This window comes from Diceros bicornis, unplaced genomic scaffold (genome assembly GCF_020826845.1).
Source record: "Diceros bicornis minor isolate mBicDic1 unplaced genomic scaffold, mDicBic1.mat.cur scaffold_196_ctg1, whole genome shotgun sequence".
Lineage (NCBI taxonomy): Eukaryota > Metazoa > Chordata > Mammalia > Perissodactyla > Rhinocerotidae > Diceros > Diceros bicornis.
Genome location: NW_026691087.1, coordinates 317,080 through 331,378, shown reverse-complemented (window position 1 = coordinate 331,378; position 14,299 = coordinate 317,080). Strand labels below are relative to the sequence as shown.

The following is a 14,299-nucleotide window of genomic DNA, read 5'->3' as shown; positions in this document are numbered from 1 at the left end:
GGCGATCCTCCGTCCCAGGGGTCTTAAGCTTATAACAACATAACAGTTTTGTTATAGCTTTTCCTGCCCTGCCATATTCACATACACCTTTCCTTTCTTCTTGGGTGAAGAACTCAGATATTTTTAGGGAAAGTTACTGCATCAGTAAGGCATTTTGGATTCTTTGCTAGATGTCTTGATGAAAAAAAATTTATTTAAAACGTTCATAGATATTTACATTTTAAATAATATATGTGATAATTAAATAAATAATTGGCTATTTTCTAGGCTTTGTGTTTGAGAGAGAGTTTTTGACAAGTTTGGGCCAACTTGTGTTCTGCAATAGTGTTCTGTGGGCTCTATTGTCTCTAAGTTGATACCGCCCTTCATGCCTTCTTAACTTTCTCTAGTTTTGAAGATTTAAGTATTGTTAGTGTATTTAGCCACAGTACTCAGGTCAAGGCCAGAGGCAGGAAGATCGGAAGCATGAATCAACTCATCAAAGGATGGGCTGCCTGCCTGGAGAAAACACTGGAGTGTGATGTGGGACTTTTAGACAGGCAGAGGGCTCTGACACCCAGGCACTCTCTGTCTGGAACATGCCTGTGGCAATTTTGCACTGGTTAATTTCAACTGAACAGAATTTTCATTTTAGTCAAAAATAGGGAGGCTTGAATTAAATATATCTAAGTTTGTTATGACCTCTGTGAATAGGAATAAAGAAGATAAAAAGCAAAAAACAAAAAAAAATTTAAAAAGAAAATGATTTAAGACATCATCTTAAACATGAGTAGATAGGGTGACTGCATGCTTTTGTTTTATGAGCTTCTGGGCATCTGCTTTTCTCTTAAGTTACATTTTTGCTTTATATACACAGTGTTACTAATTTCTCATGTCTTGGCAACAGCTAGAAAGTCACATTTGAAAAATTATTTAAACAGCTTACCATTTTGATGTCATCTCCTTATAATATTTAGAAATCAGTTTTTTCTCCTGTAGGACACAATTACAATTTTCTAATATGAGCGTACCTTATTTCTTACATTTTAGGAGATCTCTTTCTTTGGAATTGAGACTTGACATTCAGATACATTAACAATTAAGTGGCCAGGACATTTGAAAGAAATTGGAGGTTAGTGCAGAAGTGCCCTTCTACTGGGGAGGCATTCATGTATCAGAGACATTCTCTTGAATTTATGTAAAAGCTAGAAACACAGTATTGTTATTTAAATAATTTTCCCACATAATTCCGTTAAAAGTTGTAATTGCTTTAAATTTTACTACTGATTGTAGTCATTTGTGTGATTGTGTCTATGATTGATGCATTTTAATGTTGCAATTGTCTGGCAATTTTCCATGATTATATCCATGACTGGTATTCTTTATGGTGCAATTGTGTGGTAACAGTCTGATTATATTGCTATTAAGGTTTTTACATAACTTTATCTCAGGACACATTTGAAGAATAGAGGCTTTATTTTCAAGAGTATAAGCTCCCGCGTAAAGCAAATCAGTTCACCTGGCTTGGTGAATTGTCTTTTCATCAAGTCAATAGGCTGAATGATTTTCAGAAGAAAACCACCACTTTCACTTTTCATATTATAATATTGAGAATGTTATTTAGAAATTTATATTACTAAAATTCGTAACTTCTTAATATGCAATCAGAAAAAGCTGTGATAACAAAGACTGAAAAGAAGTGACCAGAATATTTGGGAAAAATCTAGCAAAGAGCAGCATTAAGAAGGCCAAGAGAAGAAAGGGGAATTAATCAGATGGCACAGAGGGAGATCAGGTGAAGAAAGTACTTAGACACATCTACTGAATCTGGCACTAGAGACAATAACCTTGACCTCATTGAGACCAGATTCTGTGGACTGTGGGGAAAGAAGCCAGGAGTAAATGTAATTAGGAATCAACGGGAGATAAAGAAAGTCACACAATGTGAGAAGACAATGTTTTTCTCGGGGACAAATGTGAAGAAAGGAGAAAGGTAGGATAATATACATAGGAAAATAAAAAAAATGCTGGGAGGTTTTCTTTTTAGCACAGAAGAGATAATTATACACTGAAGGTAAAAAAATAAAAGAAAGAAAGATACTGAGGAAAAAGGTCTCTGAGGAGGTTCAAAGTTCTACTAAGTTCAAAGTAAACTGAACAGATAACTTGGCCCTTCTTTCAGTGAGATATAAAAGAAGGAGGGAAAGTGGTATATGAAGATCAGTTCATTTGTGGGTGGAGGTAGAGGTTGAGTGAATTTCTGCTACTTGGCTTTTGTCTTTGCTGTAACTTAAAAAGATACATTTTCTCTATCAAAGACGGGCATGGAGGTGCGCATGAGCATGGGGACAAAATGGAGAAATAGAGAAAAATGTCTAAGAGTTGGAGACTCTGCCATGTAGAAGGGCTGATGGAGTTGACAGAGAGAACAAATAGAAGGATTGTTGAGTGAACTTGAACAGAGAAAACTTATTTGGTACAGAGGTATGATTTTTCCCAGCAGTGCTTAATGGTCTGCATATAAAAGCAGGAGAGCAAATGTTTGGAGTGATTTCCTGATAGTGATGTACAGATCCAGTGTAGTGGGAGGACAAGAAAACAAAGCAGTTGTGGGTTGCGGGTGGAGAGTATTTGAAAGTGATGGGCCACAGGTTCAACAAGGGACAAAAGTGCAGTCACTAGGAGGCTGATGACACAGTATACGAAATGGCTCATGCTCTGGGGTCTTGATGAAATGCAATAATTTGTACAGTGAGAATATGAAAGTAAAAATGCTAAAGGGTAAATGTTTTTCAGTAAGAAAATAGGATTTTAGATTGAAAGATTTTGAAATACTGTTATTTGGCAGGATGACAAGAGAATTGATTTTAAGATCAACAGCATTGTTCATAATTATTTTAATTAGCTTATTTATTCTTTTGAAAATTAAAGTCAGAGCTATAACTGACTAATTCATCTTGTCGTTCTCAACACTGCCTCTCTTTTGAGGGAGATATTTCTTTGACCAACACATCTCTGGCAGCGATCTGCAGCCTCCGTTTAAAATCACTAATTTCCATCAACAAGTGAGGTTAGAACTGTGCTGTCTAGGATGGCAGCCACTAAGCACACGAAGCTGTTGAGCACTTAAATATGGGTAGAGCTATGGAGGAAGTGAATTCTAAATTTTATTTAATTTTAACTTAAAAACTGAAGCACCTAAAACATTTTTTCTTTCATAAATCTTTATTGCTTTAGTGGGACTACATTTCACCTTAACCACTGCATCAACATTATTGTGTTGTAGTGAATATGACAGGTATATCATTAATCATTTTTATATTGATTAAACGTGTAAATGATAATATTTTGGATACATTGGGTTAAATAAAAATATATTATTGAAACTAATTTCATCTGTTTCATTCCTACGGTTTAAAATTTGGCTACAAAAAGGTGAAAATCACATATGTGGCTTGTTATATTTCTATTGGACAGGACCAGTTTAGAGTTTCTTTGATTGTAGCTGTCTTTTCGAAACTAAAAATAATAAAAATTTCTTTGTTAAAATTAAAAATATTTAGAGAGAGAATATGTTCGTACCTTTTCCTTTATGTACGGGAAAACCAACATTCTGAAAAGCAGAACCGACAAGATGTGGAAGTAGAGCCGAAGAAGAAGCGGACCTTCTGCAAATGCACCTACCGCGGGGCGGCTCTCGCCCAGCCGGGGTCACATTCTAGGAGCAGCTGGAGCAGCGGGTGCAGCCGCAGCCACTAAATCCGCCCTGCCGTGGAGGCGGCTCTTCCGCTGACGCGCCTGCGCGAGCCCAGGAAGGAGGCGCTGCCGGGGAGAGGCCTGAGGTGCTGAAGATGCACCTGGAGACATGGTCGTCCTGCTGGAGATGGTGGGCGTCTACAATGGCAAGACCTTCAGCCAGGTAGAAACCTAGCGAGAGATGACTGGCCACTACCTAGGTGCGTTCTCATCACCTACAGGCCCGGGAACCATGGCCAGCCAGGCACCGGCGCCACCCACACCTCCCACTTCATCTCACTCAGGTGGCCTGCTTGGCCAATAAAGGCACAGAGTTCCTTCCTTCCTTCCTTCCTTCCTTCCTCCCTTCCTCCCTTCCTTCCTTCCTTCCTTCCTTCCTCCCTCCCCCCCTCCCTCCCTCCCTCCTTCCCTCCCCTCCCCTCCCCTCCCCTTCCTTCCTTTCTTCTTTCGTGGTTTTTACAAATATTTTGTTTATTTTAATGAAGGTGGTACAGACAATGTCTATTTAAAACCCATATCCCAGGCCAAAAAGTGCAAGGAAAATAAACAAGAGCCATGTTCTGTTCTGTACACTTCTGTATCAATAACTTTATTAACTGGTAATGAAAATTAGAACTTTTCTGGGATCTTCTGACAAGATTTTTCTTCAATCTTTAAAATGCCTTCTCTTCAGTGAAGCTAGCTTTGGAGTTAGTCATTACTCTGGCCGTATCTGTTATCTCGACCCCAACCTGATAGTCCTCTTTTTTGGTCCAGACCTTCAGGTTTTAAAATTTGAGAATATTCTGCCATCTCCTTGTTTTTCTTGCCAAGTTTTACTAATGTATTTGGGAGACAAACTTCATTGCTTAGAATTATTATATATTAGTAGGAAAATGAAAATTAAGGCAATAGTGAGAAGCCAAATTTCCAATGTGTAGGGAAACCAATTGAGTCGGGCCTCGACATTCTGCAGGTTGCTTTCTCATTTTACCCCATATGCCCCATAGGACATTTGCTCATTCTTGGTGGGAGAGGAGAGACAAAGCAGGTTGAGAAGCTCCTAAAAGGCAGGGGAGTCAGGAGAGCTTTAAACAATTTTTCAGATCTGGAGAGACAAAAATTAGAATTTGGTTCTGCCAAAGCACCTGGGTTTGAGGAACATCAAGATCCCAGAAAGAAGGGAGGCACGAGAAGTGAATCAAATATTCCAGTTTTTCCCTTGAGACATTGACTGTTTCCAAGCTTCTCAGTACAAGTGCTAAAATTCAGACGCCTCAGTCTCCTTGAACTCCCATCTTTGCTTATTTCTCCGTCCCTGCTCTGGGTTTGGAGAGCAAATGCCGTCAGTAAAAGGGAGAGATTTTAGTGTTTTCTTCTTTTGTTTTCTTCCTGAGGATCACAGCCCTGCATTGTGTGTTTTCCCGATATCTGAAAAGAGTTGTTTCATGCTTTCCAGTATTCTTGCTTTTTATGGTGAGACGGCAAGTCAAGGACCAAGGCACGTTCTGTCATGGTTAGAAGTAGAAATAATTTTTTTTTAAAGTTTTCATAATTAAAATAATTTCTTGCATGATGGTAGTAGAGCATCTTTAAAAGATTCTTGTGATTTCTTTAGATTATTTTATTTATTACCATAATCTTGGGTTACTTATAGTTATTGAAATTTGAGCTCCTAAACTTGAGATGATTTGTAAATCAACACAATATAAGTAGGCAAATTCAGATTAATTTAAGCATAAGGACAGCTTATCAATGAATATAAACCAATATTGTGAATAGAAGCATTTCAGAAAGATTTTTTTAGCATGTGGATCAGTTGCCCATCCTTATTTGCCATATTTTAATTTAAATATTGATTCAATATTTAATGGTTTAGTTTATTGCCATATTTTAATATAAGTATGTACATGTACATTTCTATATGCACATAACTCAGAACACAAAGTGCATGTGGTTCAAAAAAGGGTTACCTGGTGGTATTTGTACCACTCTTCCAGCCCCTAGCAGCATGATACCCAAAGAACGGGAATAATGTGTGTGAGGTGTGGGAACCAGTTTAGAATTACGGAAACTGTAAATTTAAGGTTCTTCACCAATTAAGCAAAGGTGGAGGAATTTGCCAGATATAAGAGAGTATAATGGAAATGGAGGAAACAAGAAATGGCAGGTATATTATTTTGTGAACTTTAAAATAAAATAGCCAGTTATCCTACCAGCAAAATGAGTTTATTCGAGAGTAGACAGAGGAATTGCAATTTGTTAAATGCAAACTATGGCAGACCACAGGCAAATCCAGAGAATAAGGGAGGGGAGCTTGCTTTTATAGAGAAGAAGAGGGGGTTGGGAGGGGCTGTTTTGAACAAAAATTCATTGGAGGAAAGTAAGAGTTTGGGGTGGAGATGGCTTCTCGTTGGCTGAGCTGTGAAGCTTCTCATTGGCTGGGCTGTTGCTGGGCAAGGAGAAAATCTTTCTTCCTCCTGCTGGAGTAGTAGTTGCACTTCCTGTCCAAATTGTAAAGTAAGCTTCAGGGAAGTTGTGTCCTGTAGACCTCCCCTAAGGAGCTTCCTGACTCCGTTTTAAGTGAGGTTTTCCTTTATTAATTTTCACAATTTCTACAGTGAAGCTCCTACCTCAGAGCCCTTCTGCATGTGTTATCCTGTTTGCCCCACACCTGTTCTTAGCAGTAGAGCACATGTTGCAGATGAAGAAAAGGAGGCTCAGAGAGACACCAGTGATTGTCCCAAGTTATAAGTTATGTCAGATACATTGTTCTGAAACTAAATTCAAAAATACAGCTGAAAATGATGCAGGTGTCAATAAGTATTCCTACCCATATCCAAATCCAAAACTATGTTTTCATCTACGTCCGGATTGTAAAGATGGTGGGTTACCAAAACAATTACACCAGTTCTTCATCCTCAGTGCCAATATTCTGTTAATTCCTGGAGCTGATAAATGTGATATTGGGAACTGTTAATTCAGTCAAATAGAGTTTACAACTTTGCAAGAATGAATAAAAATAATGATGACTAACCTTAAGGGGCAATTGTGACTTATTAATTACTAATTTTTAATCTATTTTCCTATGAAGCAAATTTCAGAAAGCATTATGTATACTAAAGGAAGTGATTATTTCCTAAAGTCTTCTTAAGAATTAGCTAAAATGGGATAAAATATTCTGAAATTCAATAAGAATTCAGTGAAAATTGCTGTGAAATCTATTGCTACCATGTTATTTTGCAAAGACAATGGTGTCTAATTTAGATTTCTTTGATTTATAGAAAGAATTGTAAGGTAACAAAGATGGTTAAATTAACAGCTCTGCACTTTTGGTGGTTAAAACTAAAAGCAGCATTAATAGTGTAACTGGCCTTTTAATTTAAGATTCACAGCATTAGCAAAAAAGTGCAACGTATAATTACACTTTTCCTAGCATGTTTACATTCTTTTTCTCATTGTCTTGCTTTAGAAAAGAAATCTGGGCACCAAATATTAAAATAGTCAACTGTTATGCTAGCATTTTTTAAAACATCTAACTTAACAAAAATAATTGTTTTAACATCTGTTTCCTTTTCAATGAAATCTCAAGTCTCCTAGATCATCTGTAAAATATCACAAGCATAGAGATAATTCAAATTCACTACTGCTCATTTTGAATTTATGTGCTCTTTTAAATACATTACTATTTAGTAACCACACTTTAAAATCCCATCTTAATTTGAATATTAAGATGAGAAATATGTTTTTCCTCTTGAAATCTTTCCTATCCATTAAAACACATTTCAAGTCTCACCTCCTTCTTCAAGTGTTCTCTGTTTTTTTCTGTCCTACACTGATCTCTTGTTCTGAATTCCTACGTGATATTTCCTCTGCCCCACTTGCGTAGTCTCATGTACTCTTCACCTTTGTATGGGGATAAGTCAACTACACTTTAACATCCTTAAGGATGAGGGCCAGCCCCGGTGGCCTGTTGGTTAAGTTTGACGTGCTCTGCCGATTTACTCACAGTTGGCTTTGCATAACAAAAGAATCTCCTGGTACCTGCGTTATTGGTAAAAATTATATGGTTTTCAAAGTACATACCAAGGGATCAAATGTAATAATCAGAGCCAGTTAGCCTTATCTCACAGCCAAACCTGCCTAAGAGAATTTACTTATAATTTCTAAGAGAATTTACTTGGGAAAGTTGTAAGTTTATAAGCTCTGTGGTGGTTGGTTTTTGGTGTTATCATAATTGAGGCATTCTGGTCTCTTGCAGGCCTTGCATGGATCCCTTTATTTCTACTCCTGGCTGTTGCACTATTGTCAATTACACGTCTCAAATTTTTAATCTGAGATATTTTTCAGTATGAGGACTGAGAGGCAACTTTACTATAGCACCTTCTTTGTCAAAGATGATTATAACAACCAAAATGTGTCAATGGGGGAATTTATCATAGACCAAACATGCCCAAAGGAATCAAAAGGAGATGGAAATTTTGTGCAAAAATTTTGAGAGGAAAGAGATATAGCACCTTATTTTTCTTTAGGTGTTTAAAAAAATTGAATTAACAAGAAAGTCTAGATATAGAAATATGTGAGAATCTACAAATTACCAATAATATTTCAAAATAACTACCCTTCTTAGCTTTGACTATCTTTCATAACTCTTCTAAGAAAATAATTTGGAGGAAATATCTTTGCATCCCAAAATGTTTTTTTTATATTCAGCTGAATATATTTGGTTAAATTTTGCAGATACTGTTTTGATACATTTATTGTGTACACAAAGATCAAGGCAATATTTTATTTATAAATTCCACACCCAAAGATTCCCTCTGTGGGTTTTGTTTAGTCACTAGTTCCTTTTGAAAAGGAGCAGCAAAGTCATATTAATGAGTCCATCTGTTAATGGAGTTTAAAGTTTCCTTCATTCTCGGATGGCTGTCCTTTTCTAAAGATTGTCTTCTCCAGCTCAATAGCAAATACAGATCCCTTTCTTTTCTCCTTGCCAAGTAGTATTTTCAACTGGGATAGCTTTCTGTATTTCGTTTTTGTAAAATCTTGAAAATATTTGTCTTATGGAATTCCATCATTTTCCCTGAGAGCACAGTTCCTGCATTTGACGGATAACCTCTTGACTTGAGAAATGCTTTGTTTCTCCAGAGAATCTGAATTCATAAAACAATCAGAAAATTTCATTTAGATGAAAGTCCACAGCGATATAACCTCCTCCTTTTTGTGCAAACATGTATGGAGTTTGGTTGTCATGGTTACTTGTTACTAGCCCTGTGCTCTCTGTGGTTCTGTGTGAAGCTGGGCCAGAGATCAGCAAGCCTAGAGTGTCGTTATAGTGAGGCAGAAACTGAGAAGAATGCTTTAGTTGATGATGACCATGCAGCAGTTTAGAACACACAATTTTAAGGTCACAATTTAAAAAAAAATACTTTAGGGGCTTCCCTCCACAACGCTAACTGCTTATTCAGTAATGTCATAGGAACAAGAATGAGAAGAAAATAAAGACTCAAAAGTATAACTATATTGATTTTCTATCTGTCTGTCTACCTATCTATCTATCTATCCATCCATCCATCTATCTATCCAATATGTATAACTAAAAGAACTTATTCATAAAGTAGAATTTTTAAATGTGTGGATTAGTTTAGTACAATACTTATAGTTTGTGTGTGTGTGTGTGTGTGTGCATGTGTATGTCTTAAAAGAAAATTCAAGTTCACAAATGTGTATTTTGACCTAAGGTAAACCCAACAAACACAAAGTTGAACCTCTTAGGAGAAAAGTTGTTCCTGGGATTCTATACTCAAGGATAGTTCTGATCCATTTTATTCATGGAAATTATTTAATTTATCCTGTGAAGCAATATTATAACATAGATTTGGAATGGTGTTCCAAAAGACCAAGCTATATCTTGAAAATTATGTTTTAGTTGTGTTTATGCTATCTGTGTAAAATTAAAATAGTGTTATATACCTTTATTTTAATTTGGCATCTGGATAGCAACTGTCATGTAGTTATTACCTCCAAAAACTTCAAGATTGTTACGCAGAAAAAAGACTGAGGGATCTGATGGTAGAATTCTTTGATAGGTAACTAAAATATGATACACTTCAAGAGATCCGGCAGCAGCCCCATCACCTGATGCACAGTAGAAGTGTATTCTGTTCTTTAACCATTATCTTCTAACTGTTCTTGGAGACACAGGATCAGTATCAAGCAGAAAACCGAGCGCTATTCATCTTCTTTGAAGGTGTGGCTTTTTAAAAACAGCAGACTGCGATCCTTTTCCTCTTATGACTTCTAGGACCCCAAATCCCCCCAACTAAGCTATGATGGATAAGGGCAAAACTGGAGATGTCTTGAAAACTGTATTTCTATGTCTCATATTTATTCATGGAATTCTTTAATTTAGAGTTTTAAGATGTCAGGCAAGGAAATAGGTTATTCCACTTACATCCAATAGAATAACACTAGAGCAAGTGTCCTAACCTGGGGTCCAAATTCAGGGGCTCCATGAAATTGGATGGGAAAAAAGAAATCTTTATTTTCATTAGTCTGTAACTGAAATGTAGCATTCCTTTCAAGTACAAATGTAGGCAATAAACCACAGTTATACTAGCAGGATTCGTGACTTTCTCCCCAAGAGAGATCATTAATAGTTTGATAACATATTTAAGTAACTTCAGGTGTCTCAAAATATCTTTTATGCTCATTGATACTTTGGATTTATGGTAGTTATGAGACCTTTCACTAGATCTTGATATTAATGATTAATAAAGAAGCACATATATATTGGTATATAATGTATATTTTATTTTAAAGTAGATTGCTATCTGTGTTTCAGCATAATTTATTTTCTTGGAATTCTGTTTGCCTTTTTAAGGTTTCTCTGTGGTTCAGTGTTCTGGCAAATCTTTCGATGGCACAAAAACATAAAGAAGCCCTGCTTTAAGCAGAACATTTGCTGGAAATTGTGTAATAGACTGGGACTTGTGTATATCAACCTGCTCTCCAGCCCTGACTCCACAACGAGGATTTAGCTAGCACCCAAACAGTAAGCTGTGCCAAAGCAACCCAACACCAAATCCCTTGGTAAGCACCAACTCTGGATAACTCCTACAAAGTTTAATGATGAGAAGGGTAAAAGTGCTGCAGATCAAAGGAGCGAAAATATCAAATGAAGACTCAGAAAAAGACCGTACCTCTGAAAATGAGCGATTATTACAGAAACCATAAAATTACTTCAGAAAACACTTTGACATCCTTGATATAGAAAACCATCAAGACTGAATGGGATAAGATTAAAACAGAGAAGGAAAACATAAAGAAGTAATCAAGGAAACAAAATATGCAATGTCTGAATTAAATTTTCATCAGAAAAATTAACGAACAGGATTCTGGAAGAAGAGAATCAATTTAATGATATGGAAGATCGACTTTAGACACTTTGATTCATAGCAGGGAAAGAAAAATAAAAAGGAATGACAGACAATGGAATTATAGGTGTTTCAGCAGGAGAAAAAAACAAGATAATTAGATTAAATTATTGTTGAAGACATTAAATTATTGTTGGAGACATGTTTCTTCAGAAAAATAATTACCAACATATACCAAATGAAACAGCCTCCAGGAAAACTACCACTTCAGGAAAAACTTTTTAAAAAAGAAACCTCTATTTTAGAAAAAGTCCACTAGGCACATGAGGAAAAAGAAAATCTACAACACAGAGGAAACAAAGAAAAAGGAAAACAGATTATCTGTAAAAGAAGTAGTCTAGCCTCCAAATTCTCTGTGACTCTAAATATGAGATGTTATGGGAGGATGCTTATGGAGACTTGAGATAATTTTTATCCAAATAAATTTCCTTAGAAATAGAACAAGTATTCAAATATACAAAAGATGCTCTTACAGATTACTTTGAAAAGTGTTTAAAAGTTTTCAGTATATATTTTAGTAATATTCCAACTAATTATAAAATAATTCCAAATTAATTGCTCATAATTGGAGAAGTCAGGTATAAAAATGTGACAACTAGTACAAATTAAGCCTAAATCATTGTTCAAGAGAATTTATGAGATGTAAAATTAATCGCAATAACCTTGGTGTAAATCATGTTACGTTAGTAAATGTTGTAATGTGGGAATGGGCAGGGGAGAATTAAGGGGTGCTAAACTGCTTATTATAAAAAAGAGGCACTTTATTTTGAGTCTAATGCTATTCAATGTTCCAAACTATCTCTAGACTTGTTATGAAGTTAAATTTATTAGAACGTTCTAATAAATTTAGAAATTTATTAGAACGTTCTAATAAATTTAGAAATTTATTATTTCCCTCTAGTAAGGGAGACTACCACAAAGTCTTCTTACTGTCTCAAAAAGGGAAAACTAAAGTGGGGTTTTATAGACTTTGAACCTAGGATCAAATGATTTAAGGCAGGTCTTTCCAAGTGGGTATCTGATGGAGACAGGGCTGAATTCATGATGGATTAGTTTAAGTTTGGTGGACACAACAAAATGGGGGTCTTGAACTGAGTCTTGACTGATAACCAAAATGTTACCCAAGGGAGCAGATTATGTCTGATAAATTGATCATGAGAATTTCCTGAATGAAATAGTGAAGTTGTATAGTGGTTTCAGCCTTATCATTCATAGACCACGTTTTTTTGGAACAAATGACTAAATCACGTTGACATAGGTGGTCTTCAGGTTTATCTAAGTTGTGTTAATACACATGGCCTCAATGATGTTTTTAAAACTTCTTAAAAGTAACCAGTAATAAAATTAACACCACCATAATGTGGAATGTATAATTACAGCAGATAAATATGTATGTGTGCATGCATAACAAAACTATATCTGTCAAAACATTAAAAATTCTGTTAAAAATGTAAATGCTTAAACCATTGTATTGACAAGAAAAAAGTTTCAGCTTGAGTAAAGGTAATAAAATTTCAATATATGCTGTTTACCTGAAATATACAAAAAACAAACATAAAAAACTAAGGGGCAAATGTTGAAATGGCAAATGCAAAATAATAATTCAATAATCACTTAAGGCAAAGTTGTCATCAAAGTAAAAAGTCCTAGAAGGGAAAAAAGGTAAATTTTAAATAGAAAAAAAATACAGACCTTAATAATGAGATGACATGCTTTATGTAGTGAATAGTAGAGAACAGCAATATATAGAAAAATAACTTTAAGGAATCTGAGGAAAAATAATCAAGAAGATAATTTCAATACATTAAAAATTCCAGCCTTTACCAGAATAAGCAGACATAAATTTTAAGTATGTTTGCAGAATTATACATAATCTATTAAAAAGTTTAATTTTTGTGGAAACAGAGAAGATTGAGTGTCTATTTGACAAGATCTCAAGCAAATCCTATAAATACAAAGGTTGTATTATATAAGACACATTTTCTGATTTGTGTGCAATATATTTATTTTTATTTTTCTCCCCAAAGCCCCAGTAGATAGTTGTATGTCATAGTTGCACATCCTTCTAGTTGCTGTATGTGGGACGCGGCCTCAGCATCGCCGGAGAAGCGGTGCGTCTGTGCGCACCCGGGATCTGAACCCGGGCCGCCAGCAGCGGAGCACGCGCACTTAACCACTAAGCCACAGGGCCGGCCCTTTGTGTGCAATATAGATGAAAGTTATTGTCAAAGGTTTAAACATTATCAATAACAACATCAACAAACTACAACCATTTTTAAATTTAAGACAATACAAAACTTTACCAAACAATTTTTGAGTCAAAGTAGAAATTAAAACCATTAGTAAACAAATAATATGATGAGAACACTACTCACTAACACTTACATGATGCAGTCAAGGCTATACTTAGAAGAAAAGCAATAACACTAAAAGCTTTTGTTGGAAAATAAGAAAGAAAGTAAATTAGCTAATCAATAGTTCAAGAAATTAGACTAAATTAAAAATAAAACTAGGCAAAGCCAGAAAAAGAGAATAATTACAAAGAAAATTATGACTATAAATTATATAAATGGAAAATTAATTCTTGTAAATTTTTTTCCAATGAGTATTATATGTCAAATATTTGCCAACTACATATCATAGACCATATAGATGAATCCTCACAACTGCCCTCTGGGGCAGTTCTTACATGGTTTTATAGAATATTATTATATTATTATTATACCATTTTATAGATGAGGAGTTAAAGCGTTATAGAAGTTAAATTTCTTTTAATTGGAGCATTTAGTCCATTGATGTTTAAAGTAGCTATTGATAAGTATGTACTTACTGCCATTTTTTAACTTTTTTTTTTTTTCCTCAGTGTTTTAGTAGTCCTTCTCTGTTCCTTTCTTCTTCTATACAGAGGGGAAGGGGGGAGGGAGGAGGGTGAAAGGGATAATTTGGTACATGTGTGTGGTGATGGGTTGTAATTAGTATTTTGGTGGTGAACATGATGTAATCTATGCAGAAATAGAAGTAAAATGATGTACACCTGAAATTTTTACAATGTTATAAACCAATGTTACTGCAATAAACAAAAAATTAAATAAATAAAGTATAAAGCTATAAAAAAAAAATTTCTTTTGTAAGCATCCATAGTTCACAGG

The 14,299-nt window shown here is 35.3% G+C and overlaps 1 long non-coding RNA gene across 2 annotated transcripts in view; it reads left to right on the top strand.

Annotated features, from left to right (window-relative positions):
• The first annotated feature begins 3,813 nt into the window (after nt 1-3,813).
• LOC131402626 (uncharacterized) overlaps nt 3,814-14,299 on the top strand; it is a 73,030-nt gene continuing 62,544 nt past the window's right edge. For both annotated transcript variants that reach the window (XR_009218827.1, XR_009218828.1), the window contains exon 1: nt 3,814-3,935. This is a non-coding gene — a long non-coding RNA (uncharacterized LOC131402626). The remainder of the gene's footprint in view (nt 3,936-14,299) is intronic.